Source organism: Stegodyphus dumicola, chromosome 9, assembly GCF_044657685.1.
Source record: "Stegodyphus dumicola isolate Sdum_Otavi_A_Nest chromosome 9, ASM4465768v1".
NCBI lineage: Eukaryota > Metazoa > Arthropoda > Arachnida > Araneae > Eresidae > Stegodyphus > Stegodyphus dumicola.
This window is the reverse complement of record NC_140776.1, coordinates 3,381,363-3,394,330: the sequence shown is the minus strand read 5'-3', so window position 1 is coordinate 3,394,330 and position 12,968 is coordinate 3,381,363.

The following is a 12,968-nucleotide window of genomic DNA, read 5'->3' as shown; positions in this document are numbered from 1 at the left end:
AATGTTACTGTGAAAGCTCGGAATTTGGGGAATGTCGATATTTTCAGGTGAATCTTCAAGATTCACATAGTCGCTTGGCGTATGTCGAAATATTTGCTAACTATTCTTATTTCTCACTTAACACGGGCAAATGCCGACATTCGCCATGTACTGATGGTGAATTTTGAATAAAAATATTTTTGTTACGTTTTTAAATAATAATTATTATTATAATAACATATTATGATATACATCAAAACAGGAAGAAACTTAAGTAACAGCACATGTAAATTGTTGAACTTTAAAAGAGATGTACATTTTAAATGAAAAGGGAAAATAACGCCAAACGTTTCTCTGTGTGTCTTCTTGGCTTCTTATTCGACCTCCACCAAAGCATATCTGTCTTTGTCGATATACACCGATGATGGTCCGTATGTTTAAGAATATAACCAATTATTCGGTCTTTCACAGACCGGACACACAGACATTCACAGACATTCACCGCAGAATGTTGACAGTCTTTAATGTCGGTCTTTCGCGGTAACATATATATGCTTAAAAAAAACTCTTAGTGTATTAATATTTAAAAATTTATAAAGTATGCGCTGTTATCCTTCTGTTTATATTCGGAAATACTATATTTTCCTTTCCCATTTGTATCTTTATGCTCAGGAACATGAATTTTGTAATTCTTCCTGGTGGAAGAAAAAAAATCTATTTCGAAAAACATTCCTGAATTTGCAAGTATAGTTGATTAATTTTTTTATTAAAATACAAAGAAAGAAAATAAATCTTCGACTCAGTTATATAGCAAAACAGGAATCAACCAGCTTATAAAATTTCAAATTTTACGAAATGCTGTTTATCCATAAATAGGACGAGAAGTTATCCATTTTCTGAATTTACCTTTTGGCTAATTGCCTTAATTTGCTACACACAGGGTGTCCCAAAACGACCGCATAAACTCTGCACAGCTAGATTCCTCGTTGGGAGTACATGAAAACTGTCCAAAGAAGCGTTTCTGTACGATCCATAGTTTACGAGAAAAATACGAAAAACAAAGTATGACGTCACTGCCGGTGCAAGAAAATAACACCTTTATTGGACATATCAACAACAGTATTTGCATATCTTTTTCCAGACGATAATGTTTTAAACTTTCGCCGCACATATCACGTCATGCATGCGCGCCGTGGAATGACGTTACGCAGCCGTTTAACTGGTTTTTAAAAGGCTGCATCTTGCAGCTACCCGGTAGTCTTTGTATGGTGGCCATGTATTCCATTCGTGACTACTGCGACATGTACTTGATGTACGGCCGATGAAATGGAAATGCCTTACGAACTGCTAGGGAGTATGCCCGTCGATATCCGTCCCGCTGTCCTCCCGATGTCAACGGCATCCGTAAGCTGGAAGACAGACTACGAAATACGGGAAGCGTCTTGCCAAAAGCCAATCTTCACGAGACCGGAAAACCGCAGAGCGGTCTGACGGTAGCACAGGCGGATGCAATATTGCAGCGGGTAGAAGAGACACCCAAGGTAAGCACACACGCATTAGCCCGTGAGATGACTTCGAGTAAAAATACTGTGCTCAGGCTTGGACGGTCTGAGAGGCTACACCCATTCCGGCACACAACCGTGCAAGTTCTAAAACTAGATGACTTTCAGAAACGCGTGGCCTTCTGTGAATGGCTGTTGCAGCAACAGAACACAGATACTGGTTTTATTGCACATTTCCTGTGGACCGATGAATCATGTTTCACACGTGATGGGGTATTCAACCATCACAACAGCCATATCCCAGGTCAATCCGCACGAGATCCGGCCGCAGAAACATCAGGAACGTTGGTCTCTTAACGTGTGGGCCGGCATACTCGGGGATCGCCTTGCTTGGACCATATCTGTTGCCTGAACGGCTTTCGGGACAGTCGTACATGGTGTTTCTCAATGAGGTCTTAACCGAGTTCCTAGATAACATATTATTAGCGGCAATACAGGGACTTTGGTTCCAGCATGATGGGGCTCTGGCGCATTTCTGTGCTCCTGTACGTGGTTGGCTGGATATGGAATACCTCGGCCGCTGGATCGGACATGGGGGTCCGGTTCTATGGCCGTCACATTCGCCAGATCTTACACCGTTGGAATTTTTCTATGGGGCCCTCTCAAGGAACAGGTGTATCGAGACGTAGTGACAACACCGATGGATTTAGTTGCTCGTCTGCATGCTGCTTGTACTTAGGTAGACCCAGCGATGCTGCAACGTGTGATGACAGCCATTCCACGGCGTGCTCAAGCCTGCCTCGACATGCACGACGGACACTTTGAACATCTTTAAATCGTGCATATACTGCTGTTGATATGTTCAATAAAGTGTTTTTTCTAGCACCGGCAGTGACGTGATACTTTGTGTTTCGTATTTTTCTCGAAAACTATGGATCGTACAGGAACGCTTCTTGCAGTTTCCATGTACTCCCAAAGAGGAATCTAGCTGTCCAGAGTTTATGCGGTCGTTTTGGGACACCCTACATAAACATACGTTACTTGTAGAAGCTTTCACATAAAAAGCTTCATAGTTTATGGTTTATATTCAAATGTATTTTTTTCGTATAAAAATTATTTTTTATACTTATTGACAGAAAAATAATCCGCTGTTTCAATTTAAAATCTATCTTGGTGGACTTTAAAGTGATATAACTGAAATTTCTACTTCCTTTACAAGGTAATCGTATAATTAAAAGAGTACAATGTTTTGAAATTAACTAATTCAGAAACTGATTCATTACTAGTTGCTTCCAAAATGGCTGTACTTAATTTTCTATAATGGTGGAGATAATCTGATGTGAAACATTTCCCTAGAGATAGTAGGTATGTTTAACTATCTTGAATTGTGATATATCCTTCCTGTGGTCGCTTCCCCATTAAATTTAAAAACACCTTTCAAAAGGTCTTTTAACCCTTTGAAAGTAACCTTTAATCAAATTTAATTTCAAAGAGTACTTTGAAAGTGCCCTTACTCTTTAATTTATCGATGATAAATTTTGAGTAAAATGCTCATCATTATATAATAATAAATGCAGGAATTCCTTATCAAATAAGCATCTAACCGAACTCAGCCATTGTCGGGCACTGATTAGAAATTAATTTGAAATCGTTTAATTTGCAAAAACTTCCGAAGATATCTTTAGTTTTACTAGTTGCTGCGGCAAGAGATTTAATTTATTTTCCCAGGTGTTCATCAGTTTCAATATTATAATCCTGGCAATGTATTTAAATAATCATCCAGTTGTAATTGAAATTTTCATGCACGAATTTAGATGTACGAATTTACTCAAATTCCATTATTAAATGTGCGAATAACTAAGCATCTTGCTAGCTTTGAGCTATTAATTTACCAAAGAAACCCACATGTGTTCAGCTGAAGTACTGTCTTGCATTGAGAAAAGATCAAAACCAAATAAACAAACTCAGATACAAATTGAAAACACAAATGGCCAGTTAATCTTCTCTTAGAAGCACAAATTATGGCAAATTGCTCAAGGTTTCACTGCTCGTAATTAGTGTCAGCTTTATTAATACCATAATTTCTGTTTTCGAAAACAAAGCTAATTAGATTTGTAGAATCTTCTTTCCGTGAATAAGTGGAAAAATGGCTTAGAGCTCTCGCCTTAACACTTCTTAGAGATAAAATATACAGCTAAATAGTACGAGGGTAAGGAAAGCATTTTATCTTTAATGAGTATATTTGGAGCTAATCATAATATATATTTCTACGCTAAAGGTCAAAATTTCCATAACGAAAGAATAAAAACAAATAGTCACTCTGAAGTCAAAAAGTTCAGAATTTATTTGTTTTTTTTTTTTTTTTTTTTTTTTTTTAGAAAACTACATCATTGGTTTGCTTTCATAATTTAAGTTAAATTAAAAAACATATATATATATATATATATATATATATAACTGCATTTTCATGCTCTCGAATGGAATTAAAATACGTTCAGTCTTAAAGCACATTTTCAGCTTTTAATATTTTTGTTTAACTAGAGTTTTCTCAATGCGCGTTTTATATACGATCAATATGTAACATGAGATAACTGATAAAATGAGATTTACTAATTCAACAAAGGAAATGATATTCGACCAATGAAATCTGATACAGGCTTTTGCCTACATTTAATATCATCTGCGGTTCCTTATAAATATCTTTTTCAATTAACAACTCTTATATACTTAACGATAAAAGGAAATGTATGACAAATTTGAAGATAAAGGTATTGAAATATGTTACCAAATTTTCGTATTTAAAGTGCAATAAGTACAGCTGATCATTTCACATCAGTTACAGGCGAAATAAAGGATGCAAAATAACGCAATAAGAATCTAATCGGTCCGTGACACTTAGCCGACGGGACACTTAACCGACACCAGTTAGCCGACAGGACATTTAGCCGACACGGGCACTTAGCCGACAGGGCATATAGCCGACACGGGCACTTAGCCGACAGGACATTTAGCCGACACGGACACTTAGACGACACGGACACTTAGCCGACAGGTTATTTAGCCGACACGGACACTTAGCCGACTAGGATCCTCAACCAACAGAACATTTAGCCGACACGGACACTTAGCCGACTAGGATCCTCAACCAACAGAACATTTAGCCGACACGGACAGTTAGCCGACAGGACATTTAGCTGACAAGGGCACTCAGCCGACAGGACATTTAGCCGACAAGAACAGTTAGCCGACAGGACATTTGGCCGACACGGACAGTTAACCGATACGGACAGTTAGCCGACAAGGACACTTAGCCGATACAAAGAGTTACCGTGAGGACATTTAGCTACGGAACACCTAACTGTCAAGACATTTAGTCAACAGAACACTAAGCCGACAGTGACGTTTAGCTGACACGTACCCAATAATTATTTAAACTTACTATCAATTACAAAATTTCTCGACTTATACATAAGTTCAATATTTAAGTTATTTTTTTTCCACCTATCAGTAAAATTCATTTTTCGATTCTTAGAGGTCTCATATGTGCTTTAAATTATTGTGTAATTTAGCATTGTTTGATATGTATCGTGCCGTTTGGTGTATATTGGCCAACTTGAAAAAGCGCTGAAATTTCTCGTGAGGGAATATGAATTAAATTTCGCCGTAATTACATAAACAAAACCTACTTCTGTTAGGTGGCTGCAAACTTGGTTTGTGGCCCTCACCTTCTGCAGCTTCAGTTATGAATAAAAAGAACCTTAAAAACTATTATACTTCTAAATTAAACATTATGCACCAATTTAGTGCTGTAAAAATTAGCTTAAGTAAGTATTTTAAGCGAAAGGCGTGGCCAATAAAAGGTTACAGAATTTCTATTTCTTGAATGGTGACATGAACTGCAAATTATAGAGGTCACAAATAATTTATACCTTTGCTTGTCTTAAAAATTCTCTTTTTTAAGACAATTAATTGTCTTTAATAACAAAATAAAGTATATTTGCTAAACTAACCCTCACCAATATATGTTTCTATAAAAAAGTATAATTCAAGAATAAGAATAATTTTTATTGCATTTTTCAGATTTTTCATGACGAAGAAAGGAAATTACATTAGTGGGAGGTGCCAAACGATTTTGTAAGGGAAAGAATGTAACATGATGTCATGAGTAAAATAGTAATGAAACTTAAAGGTATTAGAAATTTGAAAGCATTTGGAGGAGCGAGATTGTAAAATTAATATTATTAAGTAAACAAGAAAAATTACTAATGATGTGAAAGTGTTCAAAAGAACCCGGTTGATTAAATGAAGAAGCTTTACGGATAATTTTTGAAGATCATATTAAAATGTAATTAAGTTACCTCCGTACTTAGCTAAAAAAATTCTTTTTTTCCTTTCGAAATTTAATTCATATTCCCTGATGAGAAATTTCAGCGCTTTTTCAATTTGGCCAATATACACGAAACAGCACGATAAACATCAAAGAATGCTAAATTAACTTAATAATTGAAAGAACAAATGAGATCTTTAAGAATCGAAAAGTGAATTGTACTGATAGTGAAAAAATAACTTAAATATTGAACTTGAAACTTGACGTGAAAGCACACAGTGGAATTGTCGGAAGTGAAAAAGCGGACACCCTTGCTGAAATGGCGGCACTTGGGGATGGGTCTGATAATTTTGATATCCAAGATTCAAGAAAAAAGACCATTGCTGAAATAGAAAACATTATTTATACAGAATGGAATTTTCACTGGGAATCGTGTAATAAGAAAAAAGAGTTAATGAAAAATATAAAGTTAAACAAGAAGATTATTATAAATAATGTTGAGATATAAATCAGGTACTGACTAATCATGGGCGTTTCCCGGCTTATTTTAACCGGTTCTATCAACAGAATAATGATTAATGCTTAATTTGGGATAAGTTTGGGAACGCCAGGCACTTCGTCGATGAATGTACGCTTACCCGGAATGCGAGAGAGAAATATAGAAAGAATTTTAAGGAAGATTTTAAAAGGATCTATTCAAATTTGAAAGATTTTGCACAGACAAAATGAAAATTATAAATACGAACAACGATAGAGTTGGAATTCGGTACTGAGACTCAGATTTTGGACTTTATATGTTTTTGTTTTCCTTATATTTGTTTTTTCCTGGCCAGTACCATTTTTTGATCACACGGCTGGCTTGAGCCAGCTAGGAGGATCGATTCTGTGCCCTTATAACAATAATAATAATAATACAAGTTTCGAGAGCATTTGAGCTATTGTCCCTTTGGGCTAAAAACAATTGAAAACGGCATATCTTTTAAATTTCCAATAGACAGTCTTGCGCTAAGGTGATACAAAATTTTTTTTCGTACAGTGTTGTCATTGTTCGCTTTGCTATGAGTTTATGAATCAAAAATTGGTTAAATTTTACAAAATATAAAATAAACAATAAGACAAATTCCAAAATCCAAACAACGGCTTCCAAGTGCTCATATTCAGGTGAAGTAGTACAATATCCAAAATGTGATGGATCTAGTTACCGTTGTTTCTTCATAATGCAAGAAACATAAGGTTTACAAAAAAAAAAAAAAAAAATTATACATTATTTTATATAAAATATTTATTAAATTAAATTATTAAACTAAACAGAATTGCTAAATTAAATTATTAAACTAAACAGGATTTCACGTCAAAACGGCCTCGGCGAAACGGCCACGGCGAATAGTGCTGTTTCCTGTTGAAACAATTCTTGTAGTTTTTGTGATAGTTTGATTTCTGCTCAGAACTGTGAATTTCAACAGTTGCAGGAATTGTACTAAACTACCATAATAATAATGTAGTCATTGCATATTTTGTCGTAAATTTACATATCAAATTGAAAAATTTTTGAAAACTTTCTTCCGAGTTTCAGAATTTTGAGTTTTGAAAAAAAAAAAAAATAATAAGAGCAAGGTCTCGCTATTTTTCGAAAATTTGGTTAAATTATTAAAAATAAAACTCTGCTGATATCTCAAATATAGTATAATTCGATTTGTTATTTATATTTTCAGATTTTATATTATAGTATCAACCGCCCACCAGCGGCCGAGCGGTAAAGTCGCTGAAGACTGGTAGTTCGGTACGAGGTTCGAATCCAGCGAACGAGCTGGCTGCATGGGTGTTTTCGTGGTTTTCCCCATGTGTAACGTGTATACGAGCCAGTTTCCCTCAGAAAGTCCTCCACGAAGGCATCCCTCCCCTTACGCAGATAGCCCTCGAGGCTTTGCCGTAATTAAATAACCTAACCTAACTTATTACAGTATCAAATTATTCCTGTATCAACAGACTGTAGTGGAACTGTTGCTCTTTTTAGCGGGAAAAATAGCATTCAAATTTGAAAATCATGGTTCGCAACTATAAAAATATTTTTAATTCCCTTGTTTTCTAAGGATTTTAATCATCAGGATTAATTTCTAAGGAGTTTAATTCAGGTTGAATCAGGAACTTTAACATATAAAGAACAAGATCCTGTTGAATTGTAACTTGGTGTCCAAATCTTGCAATTTAAATCTAAAGATTTCTCGCAATGAGTATCTCAGGCAGAGACGCTATTTTAAAATATGTTTCGCAATTTACTAAATGGTAAATACTGTATATTAATATTCGCAACTTAAAGAATATTTAAAATGCTATGTCAATAAAGTTAGCTAAGTTGAAAAAGTTTATTCGAACTAGAAATAGTGTTAGCAAAATTCGCATGAAAAACGTGATTCTAAAATTTTAGATGGATGTTTACGTAATGAATCTCCAAATCAAAATTTGTGTATTTTAATGTGAATACACAAATTACTTCATAAATCATTACATTAAAATGTGTGTATTTGTTTCAATTTAGTCTCACATTATCTGTTTTCAGATGTAATAGTTGTAACAAAATATCAAAAATTATCTCTTTTTTTTAATACCTTAAAATGCGTTTCTTAATTTAATTTTTTTTTAATTTTTGGAAACAAACTGCATCGCATATTTTATACAAACAGAAACACATAAACCAATTTTTCGTTGGTTACATCTTATACAGAATTCAGTTAAGAGCTTTGATAAGCTCAATGAACAAGAAGAGAAAAAAAAGATAATATTTGTGAGTTTGGCGACATTTTAGTGATAAGCGTCATCTTAGTGAAGTCATTGTCCCTTGAAGAAAGCAGAGTTTGAGCGATTGATGGTAACTGATAAATATTTCTAAGCTGCAGTAATGTGAAACGCCCCGCGGAAAGTATAAAAAATTTTCTTTGCCATTTGGCAAGACCTGATTCTTTCAGTAGCTCAACAATGTCTCAAGATAAAGTTCCCTTAAAGCGTATCTCTGTTTTCCATGTTATTTATCTTGAATTTCTTACATGGTCAGTAAGTGAAATACTGGTTTGGCAAGTGTCACTATCACTAGGAACAATGGTAAGAATAAAATGACAAGTTAAGATTATCCACCAAAAAACTCGTTCTGTTATCACTTTACCAAAAAGCGTTTGTTCCCTATTTCTTCTTTTAAGTTTTGGAGTCATTAAAAATGAGCCCACTAGCGGCCAGAGCGATAAAATCGCTAAACACTCTCAGACCGGTGCATGGGCTTTGTGCATTCTTGTGGCTTTCCCTGTGTGCAACGTGGATAACAGCCGGTTTTCCTTAGAAAGTATTTCACAAAATCATTACTCTTCTTAGTCAGATAATCACAGCGTGCTTTCTCGTATTCAGATAAACAAAAGCAGCATTAAATAGCTCTTAACATTATTTTCTTAAACCTGGGCAACTTATCATTGAAAACACTTTCAAATCAGTATCAACCTTTTATTTCATTCCGAGCAAATATAAATTTCAAGAAATGCTCCTTTTGATAAAGCTCTTGTGAGTCAGATCTAAAATTGTCAGTACTTTATGAATTAAATATGTTAATTTTTAAATTTAAATTCAATGATAAAATGTTACTACTATTCCTTGCTAAAATTTTGACATTTATATTTGATATTACCATATTAATTAAGTATATGGATTTTAGTCTGATTTCATTCACCGTCTTTTTAGTAAATGAAATAGCTAAGAATTTTAAATTATCACGAGATAAAGATATAGTCAGTCAACTCTAGTTATAGTAAAGAAATAGTGCATTTTCACATTCTGATCATGAAAAGAGTCACCCAAATTGATTTCCTTTTAATGATGTTTATTAAATGAGCAAAAATTAAACTAAATTTAAATAAACTAAAATAAACTTTGAGCAACCAAAATGTAATTCGATATACACATGAACAAAAGTGTGAGGTTTCTATTTCCTTTGCCCTGCTAAAAGGGAGGTGTACATTTTGATGTCAAGAGAATAAACATTCATCATAAGAGATAAGACGAATATTGCTATTTTATCACGATTGCAAAACCTTTAGACAGATAATTTAATTTCTTGTTTTAAAAAACACAATAATTGATTTCTGCTCCGCAAATATGAAATTGAAATATTGACGTAATTTGGTCCCAGTTCTCCCTTTTTTAGTTAGAGCTTCAGTAACGGTTATCGAGTGGCCGAACTGTAAAGACCGGTTAATAAGCAATTGGTAGTTCGGCTCGGAATTCAAACCAAGCCAAATGGGCTGGCTGCGCGAGTATTTTCAGGATTTTGCCCATGTATAACGTGAATGTGAGCCAGTTAATTTCGAAAATCTTCCCTTCTGTTTCCCTTAGGCAAATACCGTTTGCCCTTGTTATACTTTGAAGTATTAAAATAACGTGACTTTTGAAGTTTTTATTGTTTTTAAATAAAAGTAATTTTAAAAGATTTTGATAATAAATATATTTAAAATTAAAAGTAATTTTTAAAATCAGTTAAATAAAATTAATTTTTTATGGTGTTACAATTTTTATCTCTGACTAACGCTATTATCTATTCATATAAAACGTTCTCTGAAATAAATCCATTTATTTATCTTATCATCATTATTTATTGGAAAACATAGTTACAATATATTTTTAAAACCTACTTTCAGTCAGATCCTAACAGAAATAGATACGTTTACCTGAAAAATGACATAATTATCAAAAAGTAAAATAAAACCTTCTTTAGAAATTAAGAAAAATAATTAGAAAGGTTTATATTAGTTCTGAAGATTAATAAATGTACTAAGCATCATTTTCAATTTCCTTACGTTCATATAGAAATACTTCTCAGATTGATTTATTTTTGTATCATATAGAAATATTTCTCAGATTGAAGAAGATAAAGACTTTCAATTCAGTTTTAAGCTTAAACTTCTTTAAAATATAAAGCATAAGATTGCTTTAATCAACAAGAATAAATCCTATGAATTAAAAAAAAATGCTCGAATGTAAAGACATTGCACATCGTAAATTCTTCTGCCATGTAAAAGAATTAGTATTCTCTGTCTTATTGCAATGTCCAGAATGTCATGAAATATGATTTCTATATTCCAAATTATTGTCAATATTTCTGTGTCTCTTGGATTATAGTAGTTTATTTACTTCATCTGAATAACTGTTACCGTGCCAGTTATATAATGCAAGCACGGTTCATTAGACAAAAAATGCATATTGTCTTATGTGCTCTATGCATGCATTTACAATCCAACTCAAAGAAATCACGTCAATTTTAGAAAAAAATTGGGGTCATATACGATACATTGCTTCCAGTTATAAACGTTATTGTTTCTGCTCTAAATGTGCTCTTCATACAACTAATTTGATTGCTTCCTACCGTCATCTTTTAAACTGTCATAAATAGATGTCTGACATATCGAAAGTATCCATCATAAAGTTTAATATTTTTCCCAAAGAATGTTTAATCTTTAATTATCGTTTTTTGTTGCAGTTACAGTGTTAGCTAATCATATTAAAATGATTATGAGATTACATATTACAATTATTTGCCTAACAAGTGAAATGTCTGTGTAAAGGATTATTTATGGGAAAGAGAAGAAGACCATGAAAACATTATTCAACAAACTTAAATTTGGGTAAATAAATTCGAGACGCATTACCAATACTTTGTGTTTTGAATTATTTGGTTACAGGTTGCTCTGCCAATGATATATAAATTTCTATAATAACATATTTTGGGTTAAGAACAGTTTAAAATGAAGCTACATTATTTAAAATCGATTAAACCATTCCTACCAAGTGTCATGACAATAAAACTAGGATTTACTTCAATGATTTTCAAAATATTTTGCAACTTACATAAAAAGCGTTTAACAAATGCTATATATCGTTCGTTTTATAAATTCTGTTGCCCCTCGCTGGAAATATATTCAAACAAATTAGGATACTTTTACTTGTTAATTGTGTATTTAAAGTTTCAGACATTCAATTTCCATATCACTAACAGCTTTAAAATGCGTTACCGTAGAGAGATGGTTAAGAAAAAAAATCTTGTGACAACCATTAATAATATGCATATCATGTGATTTCTTCACCATGAGAACATACCAGTGCTACATTAAACTGGCGACTGCTTTCAAAACTCTGAATTTTCAGGAACTTCTATTCCTCAAAAAATGATTTGTCATTGAAAAAATATGAACATACTACAGAAAAGAAAATGATAAATGAGCTTTGCGCTGGTGACGAGCATGTCGCTTGTGATAATGATCCTTCAACATTAGAAATACCACCATTAATGGCATGTTCGTAGAAAAGAAAAGTACACATTGTATGGGCAAATTTAATCCGTTAACAACCTTTACAGCAAGAATAAATCCAAGTTTAGGAAGCTTGTCTGTTATACTGCCTGTCACTTACATTTATCCATCTTTCTTTCATTCACTGCAATAGTTAGAGAGATCGAGTAAAAAAAATAATTTCTTCAAGCATAAAATACTTTTGCCATTCATAACTCCTTCATACACTCCACGCATATTTTCTGCAGAAATATTTTTTCATAAAAAGCAACACTTTGATTTGCATGCCATTAACTAATGGGCTGAACTCTATTTTAATAAATTATAGTGATCTTTATATAATAGATTCTTATTTCTAAAAGTTTATTTTAAATTAGATGTCTGTTAACGCTTTTTAGACTGGTTTGATTTGGTTTAGTTTATTACGGCAGAGCATGCTAGGGCTATCTGCCTAAGGAGAAAGATGCTGTTCCATATGGTGATAACCACAAAATATAGGCGAACGGCAGCCGTTTTCCTGGACTCGAACCCAGGTCGGAACTATCAGTGTTCATCGATTTTACCGGTCGGCCGCTGGTGGACCTAACGCTTTTATAACTTAATAGGTCCTACTATATATTGCTAGAGGCTCTCATAAGTCTCAAGCTTATATGTATAATAGTCCACAGCTTATGTAACAAGTTTTCAAATCTATAGAATTTTAATAGATGTCTTTCAAATGGTATTCGTTAAAACTTTCACATTTAAAAAGGCCTGCACGCAAGCTAATTAAATTTTATTTCTTGAAATAAATGATGGTATTTTTATTGTGAAAATAATCATGATTATAGAGCATTATAA